The sequence below is a fragment of the Cherax quadricarinatus genome, chromosome 96, assembly GCF_038502225.1.
Source record: "Cherax quadricarinatus isolate ZL_2023a chromosome 96, ASM3850222v1, whole genome shotgun sequence".
NCBI lineage: Eukaryota > Metazoa > Arthropoda > Malacostraca > Decapoda > Parastacidae > Cherax > Cherax quadricarinatus.
In genome coordinates, this window is record NC_091387.1 from 11669746 (window position 1) to 11683211 (window position 13466).

General features: G+C 42.5%; 1 protein-coding gene across 1 annotated transcript in view; it reads left to right on the top strand.

Moving 5' to 3' along the window:
- LOC128701788 (G-protein coupled receptor GRL101-like) overlaps positions 1–13466 on the top strand; it is a 692032-nt gene that overhangs the window by 582358 nt on the left and 96208 nt on the right. The window lies entirely within an intron of this gene.

Genomic DNA, 13466 nt, shown 5'->3' on the forward strand with positions numbered 1-13466 from the left:
CACTTCCCTCTTTTTTCGTCACATCCTCTCCCTCGTCACTTCCCTCTTTTATCGTCACATCCTCTCCCTCGTCACTTCCCTCTTTTATCGTCACATCATCTCCCTCGTCACTTCCCTCTTTTATCGTCACATCCTCTCCCTCGTCACTTCCCTCTTTTATCGTCACATCATCTCCCTCGTCACTTCCCTCTTTTATCGTCACATCCTCTCCCTCGTCACTTCCCTCTTTTATCGTCACATCATCTCCCTCGTCACTTCCCTCTTTTATCGTCACATCCTCTCCCTCGTCACTTCCCTCTTTTATCGTCACATCCTCTCCCTCGTCACTTCCCTCTTTTATCGTCACATCCTCTCCCTCGTCACTTCCCTCTTTTATCGTCACATCCTCTCCCTCGTCACTTCCCTCTTTAATCGTCACATCATCTCCCTCGTCACTTCCCTCTTTTATCGTCACATCCTCTCTCTCGTCACTTCCCTCTTTAATCGTCACATCATCTCCCTCGTCACTTCCCTCTTTTTTCGTCACACTCTCCCTCGTCACTTCCCTCTTTTATCGTCACATCCTCTCCCTCGTCACTTCCCTCTTTTATCGTCACATCCTCTCTCTCGTCACTTCCCTCTTTAATCGTCACATCATCTCCCTCGTCACTTCCCTCTTTTTTCGTCACATCCTCTCCCTCGTCACTTCCCTCTTTTATCGTCACATCCTCTCCCACGTCACTTCCCTCTTTTATCGTCACATCTTCTCCCTCGTCACTTCCCTCTTTTTTCGTCACATCCTCTCCCTCGTCACTTCCCTCTTTTATCGTCACATCCTCTCCCTCGTCACTTCCCTCTTTTATCGTCACATCTTCTCCCTCGTCACTTCCCTCTTTTATCGTCACATCCTCTCCCTCGTCACTTCCCTCTTTTATCGTCACATCATCTCCCTCGTCACTTCCCTCTTTTATCGTCACATCCTCTCCCTCGTCACTTCCCTCTTTTATCGTCACATCATCTCCCTCGTCACTGCCCTCTTTTGTCACATCCTCTCCCTCGTCACTTCCCTTTTTTATCGTCACATCATCTCCCTCGTCACTTCCCTCTTTAATCGTCACATCCTCTCCCTCGTCACTTCCCTCTTTTATCGTCACATCCTCTCTCTCGTCACTTCCCTCTTTAATCGTCACATCATCTCCCTCGTCACTTCCCTCTTTTATCGTCACATCCTCTCCCTCGTCACTTCCCTCTTTTATCGTCACATCCCCTCCCTCGTCACTTCCCTCTTTTATCATCACATCATCTCCCTCGTCACTTTCCTCTCTCTCGTCACTTTCCTCTTTTATCGTCACATCATCTCCCTCGTCACTTCACTCTTTTATCGTCACATCCTCTCCCTCGTCACTTCCCTCTTTTATCGTCACATCCTCTCCCTCGTCACTTCCCTCTTTTATCGTCACATCCTCTCCCTCGTCACTTCCCTCTTTTATCGTCACATCCTCTCCCTCGTCACTTCCCTCTTTAATCGTCACATCATCTCCCTCGTCACTTCCCTCTTTTATCGTCACATCCTCTCTCTCGTCACTTCCCTCTTTAATCGTCACATCATCTCCCTCGTCACTTCCCTCTTTTTTCGTCACATCCTCTCCCTCGTCACTTCCCTCTTTTATCGTCACATCCTCTCCCTCGTCACTTCCCTCTTTTATCGTCACATCATCTCCCTCGTCACTTCCCTCTTTTATCGTCACATCCTCTCCCTCGTCACTTCCCTCTTTTATCGTCACATCATCTCCCTCGTCACTTCCCTCTTTTATCGTCACATCCTCTCCCTCGTCACTTCCCTCTTTTATCGTCACATCATCTCCCTCGTCACTTCCCTCTTTTATCGTCACATCCTCTCCCTCGTCACTTCCCTCTTTTATCGTCACATCCTCTCCCTCGTCACTTCCCTCTTTTATCGTCACATCCTCTCCCTCGTCACTTCCCTCTTTTATCGTCACATCCTCTCCCTCGTCACTTCCCTCTTTAATCGTCACATCATCTCCCTCGTCACTTCCCTCTTTTATCGTCACATCCTCTCTCTCGTCACTTCCCTCTTTAATCGTCACATCATCTCCCTCGTCACTTCCCTCTTTTTTCGTCACACTCTCCCTCGTCACTTCCCTCTTTTATCGTCACATCCTCTCCCTCGTCACTTCCCTCTTTTATCGTCACATCCTCTCTCTCGTCACTTCCCTCTTTAATCGTCACATCATCTCCCTCGTCACTTCCCTCTTTTTTCGTCACATCCTCTCCCTCGTCACTTCCCTCTTTTATCGTCACATCCTCTCCCACGTCACTTCCCTCTTTTATCGTCACATCTTCTCCCTCGTCACTTCCCTCTTTTTTCGTCACATCCTCTCCCTCGTCACTTCCCTCTTTTATCGTCACATCCTCTCCCTCGTCACTTCCCTCTTTTATCGTCACATCTTCTCCCTCGTCACTTCCCTCTTTTATCGTCACATCCTCTCCCTCGTCACTTCCCTCTTTTATCGTCACATCATCTCCCTCGTCACTTCCCTCTTTTATCGTCACATCCTCTCCCTCGTCACTTCCCTCTTTTATCGTCACATCATCTCCCTCGTCACTGCCCTCTTTTGTCACATCCTCTCCCTCGTCACTTCCCTTTTTTATCGTCACATCATCTCCCTCGTCACTTCCCTCTTTAATCGTCACATCCTCTCCCTCGTCACTTCCCTCTTTTATCGTCACATCCTCTCTCTCGTCACTTCCCTCTTTAATCGTCACATCATCTCCCTCGTCACTTCCCTCTTTTTTCGTCACATCCTCTCCCTCGTCACTTCCCTCTTTTATCGTCACATCCTCTCCCTCGTCACTTCCCTCTTTTATCGTCACATCATCTCCCTCGTCACTTCCCTCTTTTATCGTCACATCCTCTCCCTCGTCACTTCCCTCTTTTATCGTCACATCATCTCCCTCGTCACTTCCCTCTTTTATCGTCACATCCTCTCCCTCGTCACTTCCCTCTTTTATCATCACATCCTCTCCCTCGTCACTTCCCTCTTTAATCGTCACATCATCTCCCTCGTCACTTCCCTCTTTTTTCGTCACATCCTCTCCCTCGTCACTTCCCTCTTTTATCGTCACATCCTCTCCCTCGTCACTTCCCTCTTTTATCGTCACATCATCTCCCTCGTCAATTCCCTCTTTAATCGTCGCATCATCTCTCTCGTCACTTCCCTCTTTTATTGTCACATCCTCTCCCTCGTCACTTCCCTCTTAATCGTCACATCCTCTCCCTCGTCACTTCCCTCTTTTATCATCACATCATCTCCCTCGTCACTTCCCTTTTTTATCGTCACATCCTCTCCTCGTCACTTCCCTCTTTAATTGTCACATCATCTCCCTCGTAACTTCCCTCTTTTATCGTCACATCCTCTCCCTCGTCACTTCCCTCTTTAATCGTCACATCCTCTCCCTCGTCACTTCCCTCTTTAATTGTCACATCATCTCCCTCGTAACTTCCCTCTTTTATCGTCACATCCTCTCCCTCGTCACTTCCCTCTTTAATCGTCACATCCTCTCCCTCGTCACTTCCCTCTTTAATCGTCACATCCTCTCCCTCGTCACTTCCCTCTTTAATCGTCACATCCTCTCCCTCGTCACTTCCCTCTTTTATCGTCACATCCTCTCCCTCGTCACTACCCTCTTTTATCGTCACATCCTCTCCCTCGTCACTTCCCTCTTTTATCGTCACATCGTCTCCCTCGTCACTTCCCTCTTTTATCGTCACATCCTCTCCCTCGTCACTTCCCTCTTTCATCGTCACATCCTCTCCCTCGTCACTTCCCTCTTTCATCGTCACATCCTCTCCCTCGTCTGTCTATTACCCTGACTGAAGTGTTTTATCTCGGTTATTTGGAAAACGCTGCAATGTGTCGATAAAATATTACAGCCCCAGAAACGTTTGAAAATTCTGAACAAGTTTCAACTTGTTTTTGTTTGTTTTGCACCGACTCAGGGCTGAGGGAGTGATTACCCCAGACTTTTCATGTTCTTCACCATTCTCCTTTGTATTGGACTGATGAAGCCACTTGCGATAGATAAGAACATAAGAAAGGGGGATCACTGCAGCAGGCCTGTTGGCCCATACTAGGCAGGTCCTTTACAATACATCCCACTAACAAAACATTTGCCCAACCGTGTTTCCTTACACCGGTGGTCTATGTTCACCCATCAGTAAAATGGGTACCTGGGTGTTAGTGGACTGATGTGGGTGGCATCCTGGGTGTTAGTGGACTGGTGTGGGTGGCATCCTGGGTGTTAGTGGACTGGTGTGGGTGGCATCCTGGGTGTTAGTGGACTGGTGTGGGTGGCATCCTGGGTGTTAGTAGACTGGTGTGGGTAGCATCCTGAGTGTTAGTGGACTGGTGTGGGTGGCATCCTGGGTGTTAGTGGACTGGTTTGGGTGGCATCCTGGGTGTTAGTGGACTGGTGTGGGTGGCATCCTGGGTGTTAGTGGACTGGTGTGGGCAGCATCCTGGGTGTTAGTGGACTGGTGTGGGTGGCATCCTGAGTGTTAGTGGACTGGTGTGGGTGGCATCCTGGGTGTTAGTGGACTGGTTTGGGTGGCATCCTGGGTGTTAGTGGACTGGTGTGGGTGGCATCCTGGGTCTTAGTGGACTGGTGTGGGTGGCATCCTGGGTATTAGTGGACTGGTGTGGGTGGCATCCTGGGTCTTAGTGGACTGGTGTGGGTGGCATCCTGGGTGTTAGTGGACTGGTGTGGGTGGCATCCTGGGTGTTAGTGGACTGGTGTGGGTGGCATCCTGGGTATCAGTGGACTGGCGTGGGTTGCATCCTGGGTGTTAGTGGACTGGTGTGGGTGGCATCCTGGGTGTTGGTGGACTGGTGTGGGTGGCATCCTGGGTGTTAGTGGACTGGTGTGGGTGGCATCCTGGGTGTTAGTGGACTGGTGTGGGTGGCATCCTGGGTGTTAGTGGACTGGTGTGGGTGGCATCCTGGGTGTTAGTGGACTGGTGTGGGTGGCATCCTGGGTATCAGTGGACTGGCATGGGTTGCATCCTGGGTGTTAGTGGACTGGTGTGGGTGGCATCCTGGGTGTTGGACTGGTGTGGGTGGCATCCTGGGTGTTGGTGGACTGGTGTGGGTTGCATCCTGGGTGTTAGTGGACTGGTGTGGGTGGCATCCTGGGTGATAGTGGACTGGTGTGGGTGGCATCCTGGGTGATAGTGGACTGGTGTGGGTGGCATCCTGGGTGTTAGTGGACTGGTGTGGGTGGCATCCTGGGTATTAGTGGACTGGTGTGGGTTGCATCCTGGGTGTTAGTGGACTGGTGTGGGTGGCATCCTGGGTGTTAGTGGACTGGTGTGGGTGGCATCCTGGGTGTTGGTGGACTGGTGTGGGTGGCATCCTGGGTGTTAGTGGACTGGTGTGGGTGGCATCCTGGGTGTTAGTGGACTGGTGTGGGTGGCATCCTGGGTGTTAGTGGACTGGTGTGGGTGGCATCCTGGGTGTTAGTGGACTGGTGTGGGTGGCATCCTGGGTATCAGTGGACTGGCATGGGTTGCATCCTGGGTGTTAGTGGACTGGTGTGGGTGGCATCCTGGGTGTTGGTGGACTGGTGTGGGTGGCATCCTGGGTGTTGGTGGACTGGTGTGGGTTGCATCCTGGGTGTTAGTGGACTGGTGTGGGTGGCATCCTGGGTGATAGTGGACTGGTGTGGGTGGCATCCTGGGTGATAGTGGACTGGTGTGGGTGGCATCCTGGGTGTTAGTGGACTGGTGTGGGTGGCATCCTGGGTGTTAGTGGACTGGTGTGGGTGGCATCATGGGTGTTAGTGTACTTGTATACCTTGTACATGTAATTGTATACCTTGAAAATGTACTTGTATACCTTGTACATGTACTTGCATACCTTGTACATGTATACCTTGTACATGTACTTGCATACCTTGTACATGCACTTGTGTACCTTGTACATGTACTGGTATACCTTGTACATGTACTGGTATACCTTGTACATGTATGCCTTGTACATGCACTTGCATACCTTGTACATGTACTTGCATACCTTGTACATGTACTTGTAAACCTTGTACTTGTACTTGCATACCTTGTACATGTACTTGCATACCTTGTACATGTACACCTTGTACATGTACTTGCATACCTTGTACATGTACTGGTATACCTTTTACATGTACTTGCATACCTTGTACATGTACACCTTGCACATGTACTTGCATACCTTGTACATGTACTGGTATATCTTGTACATGTACTTGTGTACCTTGTACATGTATACCTTGTACATGTACTTGTATACCTTGTACATGTACTTGCATACCTTGTACATGTACTGGTATATCTTGTACATGTACTTGTGTACCTTGTACATGTATACCTTGTACATGTACTTGTATACCTTGTACATGTACTTGTATGCCTTGTACATGTACTTGTATACCTTGTACATATAGTTGTATACCTTGTACATGTACTTGTATACTTTGTACATGTAGTTGTATACCTTGTACATGTACTTGTATACCTTGTACATGTACTTGCATACCTTGTACATGTACTGGTATATCTTGTACATGTACTTGTGTACCTTGTACATGTATACCTTGTACATGTACTTGTATACCTTGTACATGTACTTGTATGCCTTGTACATGTACTTGTATACCTTGTACATATAGTTGTATACCTTGTACATGTACTTGTATACTTTGTACATGTACTTGTATACCTTGTACATGTACTTGTATACCTTGTACATGTACTTGTATGCCTTGTACATGTACTTGTATACCTTGTACATGTACTTGTATACCTTGTGCATGTATACCTTGTACATGTACTCGTATACCTTGTACATGTATACCTTGTACATGTACTTGTATACCTTGTACATGTACTGGTAATTGAGACATATTATATTCTTAGATCAAGAGAACCCGTATGCTGCAGGTACAGATGGCAGGATTCAACATACACAACACGTCCACTTGCATAAAAAATTTGTAACAAAGCATTTATGCAATCTATATGAAGATTCCAATTTCCCATCCGTTCTGCCTCATTCAAATGCCGTGCAACAATTACAAGATCATAGTACCATAACAATAATTAAGCTGTCTTTCCATTTTGCATTAAAAATATCACCTGACTGAACTTCATCTGAACTAATTAATGATATTATTTCCCACTGAGTTAACTGTTGGGAGAAAGTTATTAAAACTTATGAGAATCTGTTGTACATGACGTTTAACATGATTAACAGTGCCATGAAAGAGAATTTTCCCAAAACACATGAGTTACGGACGAGTAAGCACAAGAGTTACGGACGACAAAGCACAAGACTTATGGACGAGATGTCGTATGGGGTTCCGTAGGAGAAACGAGGGTTGAAGGTAAACACCTTGTTGGATGGTAACACTATATATTGTCAGACTGTGATGAGAGGCAGGAGCCCAGGCCTGCCGCGTTCTGCCTTGCTTGTAGGTGGTCCGTCGAGTGAGGGCGAGGCAGCGCACGTCTCACTGACTCCAGCTGTATCCCGTGACGTTATTCAGTCACTCGGCCTAGAGAGCTTCTATATAAAGTACATGGATGGTACTACGATACTCAACTAATCTATACATACAACACACGTAAGGAGATCAGCAACTATGCTGACAGAGAAAGCAAATACCGTAGACCATATGTCTGAAATTCCACTGCCTGCCGTAATATAAATGATCCAAGATACGACATTTAGAAATTTAAATCCTCCAAACTTCAAAATAACGTCAGATTTATTTTCTCGACTGTCTCGTCATGATGAGGAATTATGTAGTCAACACAAGGCTTCCAGCATTTCCAGGATTTATATACTAAGTGAAAACAGACATAACTTCTGGCAGCTTAATAGCTCCTATTTTAGCAGTAAGATGCATCAGTTATTCTGACAGTAAGATGTACCAGTTATTCTGACAGTAAGATGTACCAGTTATTCTGACAGATACATCAGTTATTGTAACAGTAAGATGTATCAGTTATTCTAACAGTAAGATGCATCAGCTATTCTAACAGTAAGATGTATCAGTTATTCTAACAGTAAGATGCATCAGCTATTCTAACAGTAAGATGTATCAGTTATTCTAACAGTAAGATGCATCAGCTATTCTAACAGTAAGATGCATCAGTTATTCTAACAGTAAGATGTATCAGTTATTCTGACAGATACATCAGTTATTCTAACAGTAAGATGCATCAGTTATTGTAACAGTAAGATGCATCAGTTATTGTAACAGTAAGATGTATCAGTTATTCTGACAGATACATCAGTTATTCTAACAGTAAGATGCATCAGTTATTGTAACAGTAAGATGTATCAGTTATTCTGACAGATACATCAGTTATTCTAACAGTAAGATGCATCAGTTATTGTAACAGTAAGATGCATCAGTTATTGTAACAGTAAGATGTATCAGTTATTCTAACAGTAAGATGCATCAGCTATTCTAACAGTAAGATGCATCAGCTATTCTAACAGTAAGATGCATCAGCTATTCTAACAGTAAGATGTATCAGTTATTCTAACAGTAAGATGTATCAGTTATTCTAACAGTAAGATGTATCAGTTATTCTAACAGTAAGATGTATCAGTTATTCTAACAGTAAGATGTATCAGTTATTCTGACAGTAAGATGTATCAGCTATTCTAACAGTAAGATGTATCAGTTATTCTAACAGTAAGATGTATCAGCTATTCTAACAGTAAGATGTATCAGTTATTCTAACAGTAAGATGTATCAGTTATTCTAACAGTAAGATGTATCAGTTATTCTAACAGTAAGATGTATCAGCTATTCTAACAGTAAGATGTATCAGCTATTCTAACAGTAAGATGTATCAGTTATTCTAACAGTAAGATGTATCAGTTATTCTAACAGTAAGATACATCAGTTATTCTAACAGTAAGATGTATCAGTTATTCTGACAGTAAGATGTACCAGTTATTATGACAGTAAGATCTATCAGTTATTCTGACAGTAAGATGCATCAGTTATTCTAACAGTAAGATGTATCAGTTATTCTAACAGTAAGATGTATCAGATATTCTGACATTAAGATGCATCAGCTATTAAATACAGAAGCTATTCAGCACAGCTAGGCTCATACTTATCGTCATTCTTGACAGCTAGACACCTTTGTTGAACGCTAGAATTGTAACTACAGAGAATTTCGAACATATTGTAGCCATTCCAGGAAAACTGGAGTACATATTATAATTTTGGTTATATGGCACCAGAACGAGTCAAGAATTATTCTCTAGTTATCAATATTTAAAGATAATCCATGAGGCCTTGACCAGGCATAAGCAAAATTTAGAGAAAATATGAAAAAAAAAGAAAACAGAATCGCGTATTCACTTCAAGATCCCATTAAGGGGGATACATTCCCCATCCCCCCCAAAAAAAATGCAGGCAACCGCTTATAGGTCCTCTATAGGGGATACTAAAAAAGGATTTTTTTACTTATATTCTAGTAATGATGAGAAATTTAAAAACAATATTACTGATAAAGACAACTGAGAAATGTTAGAAATTATCATTTGTGATCTGGAAAATTGCAGAGTTGACACTTTGTCAAGAACACTGTTCTTGTAGAGTTGACACTTTGTCAAGAACATTGTTCTTGCAGACTTGACACTTTGTCAAGAACACTGTTCTTGCAGAGTTGACACTTTGTCAAGAACATTGTTCTTGCAGAGTTGACACTTTGTCAAGAACACTGTTCTTGCAGAGTTGACACTTTGTCAAGAACACTGTTCTTGCAGAGTTGACACTTTGTCAAGAACATTGTTCTTGCAGAGTTGACACTTTGTCAAGAACACTGTTCTTGCAGAGTTGACACTTTGTCAAGAACATTGTTCTTGTAGAGTTGACACTTTGTCAAGAACATTGTTCTTGTAGAGTTGACACTTTGTCAAGAACATTGTTCTTGCAGAGTTGACACTTTGTCAAGAACATTGTTCTTGCAGAGTTGACACTTTGTCAAGAACATTGTTCTTGCAGAGTTGACACTTTGTCAAGAACATTGTTCTTGCAGAGTTGACACTTTGTCAAGAACATTGTTCTTGTAGAGTTGACACTTTGTCAAGAACATTGTTCTTGCAGAGTTGACACTTTGTCAAGAACATTGTTCTTGTAGAGTTGACACTTTGTCAAGAACATTGTTCTTGCAGAGTTGACACTTTGTCAAGAACATTGTTCTTGTAGAGTTGACACTTTGTCAAGAACATTGTTCTTGCAGAGTTGACACTTTGTCAAGAACATTGTTCTTGTAGAGTTGACACTTTGTCAAGAACATTGTTCTTGCAGAGTTGACACTTTGTCAAGAACATTGTTCTTGTAGAGTTGACACTTTGTCAAGAACATTGTTCTTGCAGAGTTGACACTTTGTCAAGAACATTGTTCTTGTAGAGTTGACACTTTGTCAAGAACATTGTTCTTGCAGAGTTGACACTTTGTCAAGAACATTGTTCTTGCAGAGTTGACACTTTGTCAAGAACACTGTTCTTGCAGAGTTGACACTTTGTCAAGAACATTGTTCTTGTAGAGTTGACACTTTGTCAAGAACATTGTTCTTGCAGAGTTGACACTTTGTCAAGAACACTGTTCTTGCAGAGTTGACACTTTGTCAAGAACATTGTTCTTGCATAGTTGACACTTTGTCAAGAACACTGTTCTTGCAGAGTTGACACTTTGTCAAGAACACTGTTCTTGTAGAGTTGACACTTTGTCAAGAACACTGTTCTTGTAGAGTTGACACTTTGTCAAGAACATTGTTCTTGCAGAGTTGACACTTTTTTCCTTCACAAAATGAGAACGAGTTATCGGATGGGCTTCAAACTTTAATGTATTGTTTACTTAAACTTGTGGAAGGTTTGTTTAAAGTGGTATTAATACCAACAAGTTGAAGAATATCTTTATTGCTGGTATCTTTATTGTTGGTATCTTTATTGCTGTTATCTTTATTGTTGGTATCTTTATTGTTGGTATCTTTATTGCTGGTATCTTTATTGCTGTTATCTTTATTGTTGGTATCTTTATTGTTGGTATCTTTATTGCTGTTATCTTTATTGTTGGTATCTTTATTGTTGGTATCTTTATTGCTGTTATCTTTATTGTTGGTATCTTTATTGTTGGTATCTTTATTGCTGTTATCTTTATTGTTGGTATCTTTATTGCTGTTATCTTTATTGTTGGTATCTTTATTGCTGTTATCTTTATTGTTGGTATCTTTATTGCTGTTATCTTTATTGTTGGTATCTTTATTGCTGTTATCTTTATTGTTGGTATCTTTATTGTTGGTATCTTTATTGCTGTTATCTTTATTGTTGGTATCTTTATTGTTGGTATCTTTATTGCTGGTATCTTTATTGTTGGTATCTTTACTGCTGTTATCTTTATTGTTGGTATCTTTATTGTTGGTATCTTTATTGCTGTTATCTTTATTGTTGGTATCTTTATTGTTGGTATCTTTATTGCTGTTATCTTTATTGTTGGTATCTTTATTGTTGGTATCTTTATTGCTGTTATCTTTATTGTTGGTATCTTTATTGCTGTTATCTTTATTGTTGGTATCTTTATTGCTGTTATCTTTATTGTTGGTATCTTTATTGCTGTTATCTTTATTGTTGGTATCTTTATTGCTGTTATCTTTATTGTTGGTATCTTTATTGCTGTTATCTTTATTGTTGGTATCTTTATTGTTGGTATCTTTATTGCTGTTATCTTTATTGTTGGTATCTTTATTGTTGGTATCTTTATTGCTGGTATCTTTATTGTTGGTATCTTTATTGCTGTTATCTTTATTGTTGGTATCTTTATTGTTGGTATCTTTATTGCTGTTATCTTTATTGTTGGTATCTTTATTGTTGGTGTCTTTATTGCTGGTATCTTTATTGCTGGTATCTTTATTGTTGGTATCTTTATTGCTGGTATCTTTATTGCTGGTATCTTTATTCGGTGTTTGGAAATTAGGAGGAGGTGCGGAAATACCAAAACTATCATCCAAAGGGTTGAGTAGGGGTTGTTGAGGTGGTTTGGGGTAAAGGAGGTTTTGTGCGCGAGGGGCTTGGACTTCCAGTAAGCATGCGTGAGCATATTTGATAGGAGTGAATGGAGTTGAATGTTTTTTAACACTTGACGTCCTGTTAGAGTGCGAACGAAGTAACATGAAGGGATTCCGGGAAACCAGCAGGCCGGACTCTAGTCCTGGAGGTGGGAAGTACAGTGTTTACATTCTGAAGGGTGTTAATGTTCCAGTTTTATACCTACAGAGGCAAAGGCAATGTTCGCGGCTTTCACTGAGACCCACATAAAGGATCACTTGGACAACGAAATATGGATCCCAGGTTACAACCTATACAGATGTGACAGAGTGAACAGGCACAAAAAAGGGGGGGGGGTTGGCCTGTACATTGCAGAGTCACTTGTGTGCACAGAACTGCTTAATGCCTCAAATCATGTAGTGGAAGTTTTAGCAGTAAAGGTCGAGAACCAAAACCTAGTCATTGTGGTAGTCTACAAGCCTCCGGATGCAACATCCCAGCAATTCCAGGAACAGCTGTTAAAAATTGATCTCTGTCTGGAAAATCTGCCAGCTCCTGCACCCAACATCTTGCTCCTGGGGGATTTCAACTTAAGGCACCTAAAATGGAGGAATATAGCAAATAATATTGTTGCAGTAATAACACCAGGAGGCAGCTCTGATGAAAACTCACACTCACACGAGCTTTTAAATCTCTGCACAAAATTCAATTTAAACCAGCAAATAATAGAGCCTACTAGACGGAGAATACACTAGACCTCATCTTCACTAACAATGATGATCTGATAAGAAATGTCACCATATCAAAAACAATATACTCAGATCACAACATAATTGAGGTTCAGACATGTATGCGTGGAGCCCCAGACCGACATAATGAGACTAGTCACGAGGGAGCATTCACCAAATTCAACTTCAATAACAAAAACATAAAGTGGGACCAAGTAAACCAAGTCCTAACCGATATAAGCTGGGAAGATATACTAAGCAACACAGACCCCAACTTATGCCTAGAACAGATTAACTCGGTGGCACTCGATGTATGCACAAGGCTTATTCCTCTAAGAAAAAGGAGGAGTAGATGTAAAATAGAAAGAGACAGGCGCTCCCTTTACAGGTGACGGAAAAGAATAACAGAGCGGCTAAAAGAGGTCAATATATCTGAAATGCGTAGGGAGACACTGGTCAGAGAAATAGCAAGCATCGAACTTAAGCTAAAGGAATCTTATAGGAGTCAGGAATCGCGGGAAGAACTAAAAGCCATAAATGAAATCGAAAGAAACCCAAAGTATTTCTTCTCCTATGCGAAATCAAAGTCGAGAACAACGTCCAGTATTGGGCCCCTACTTAAACAAGA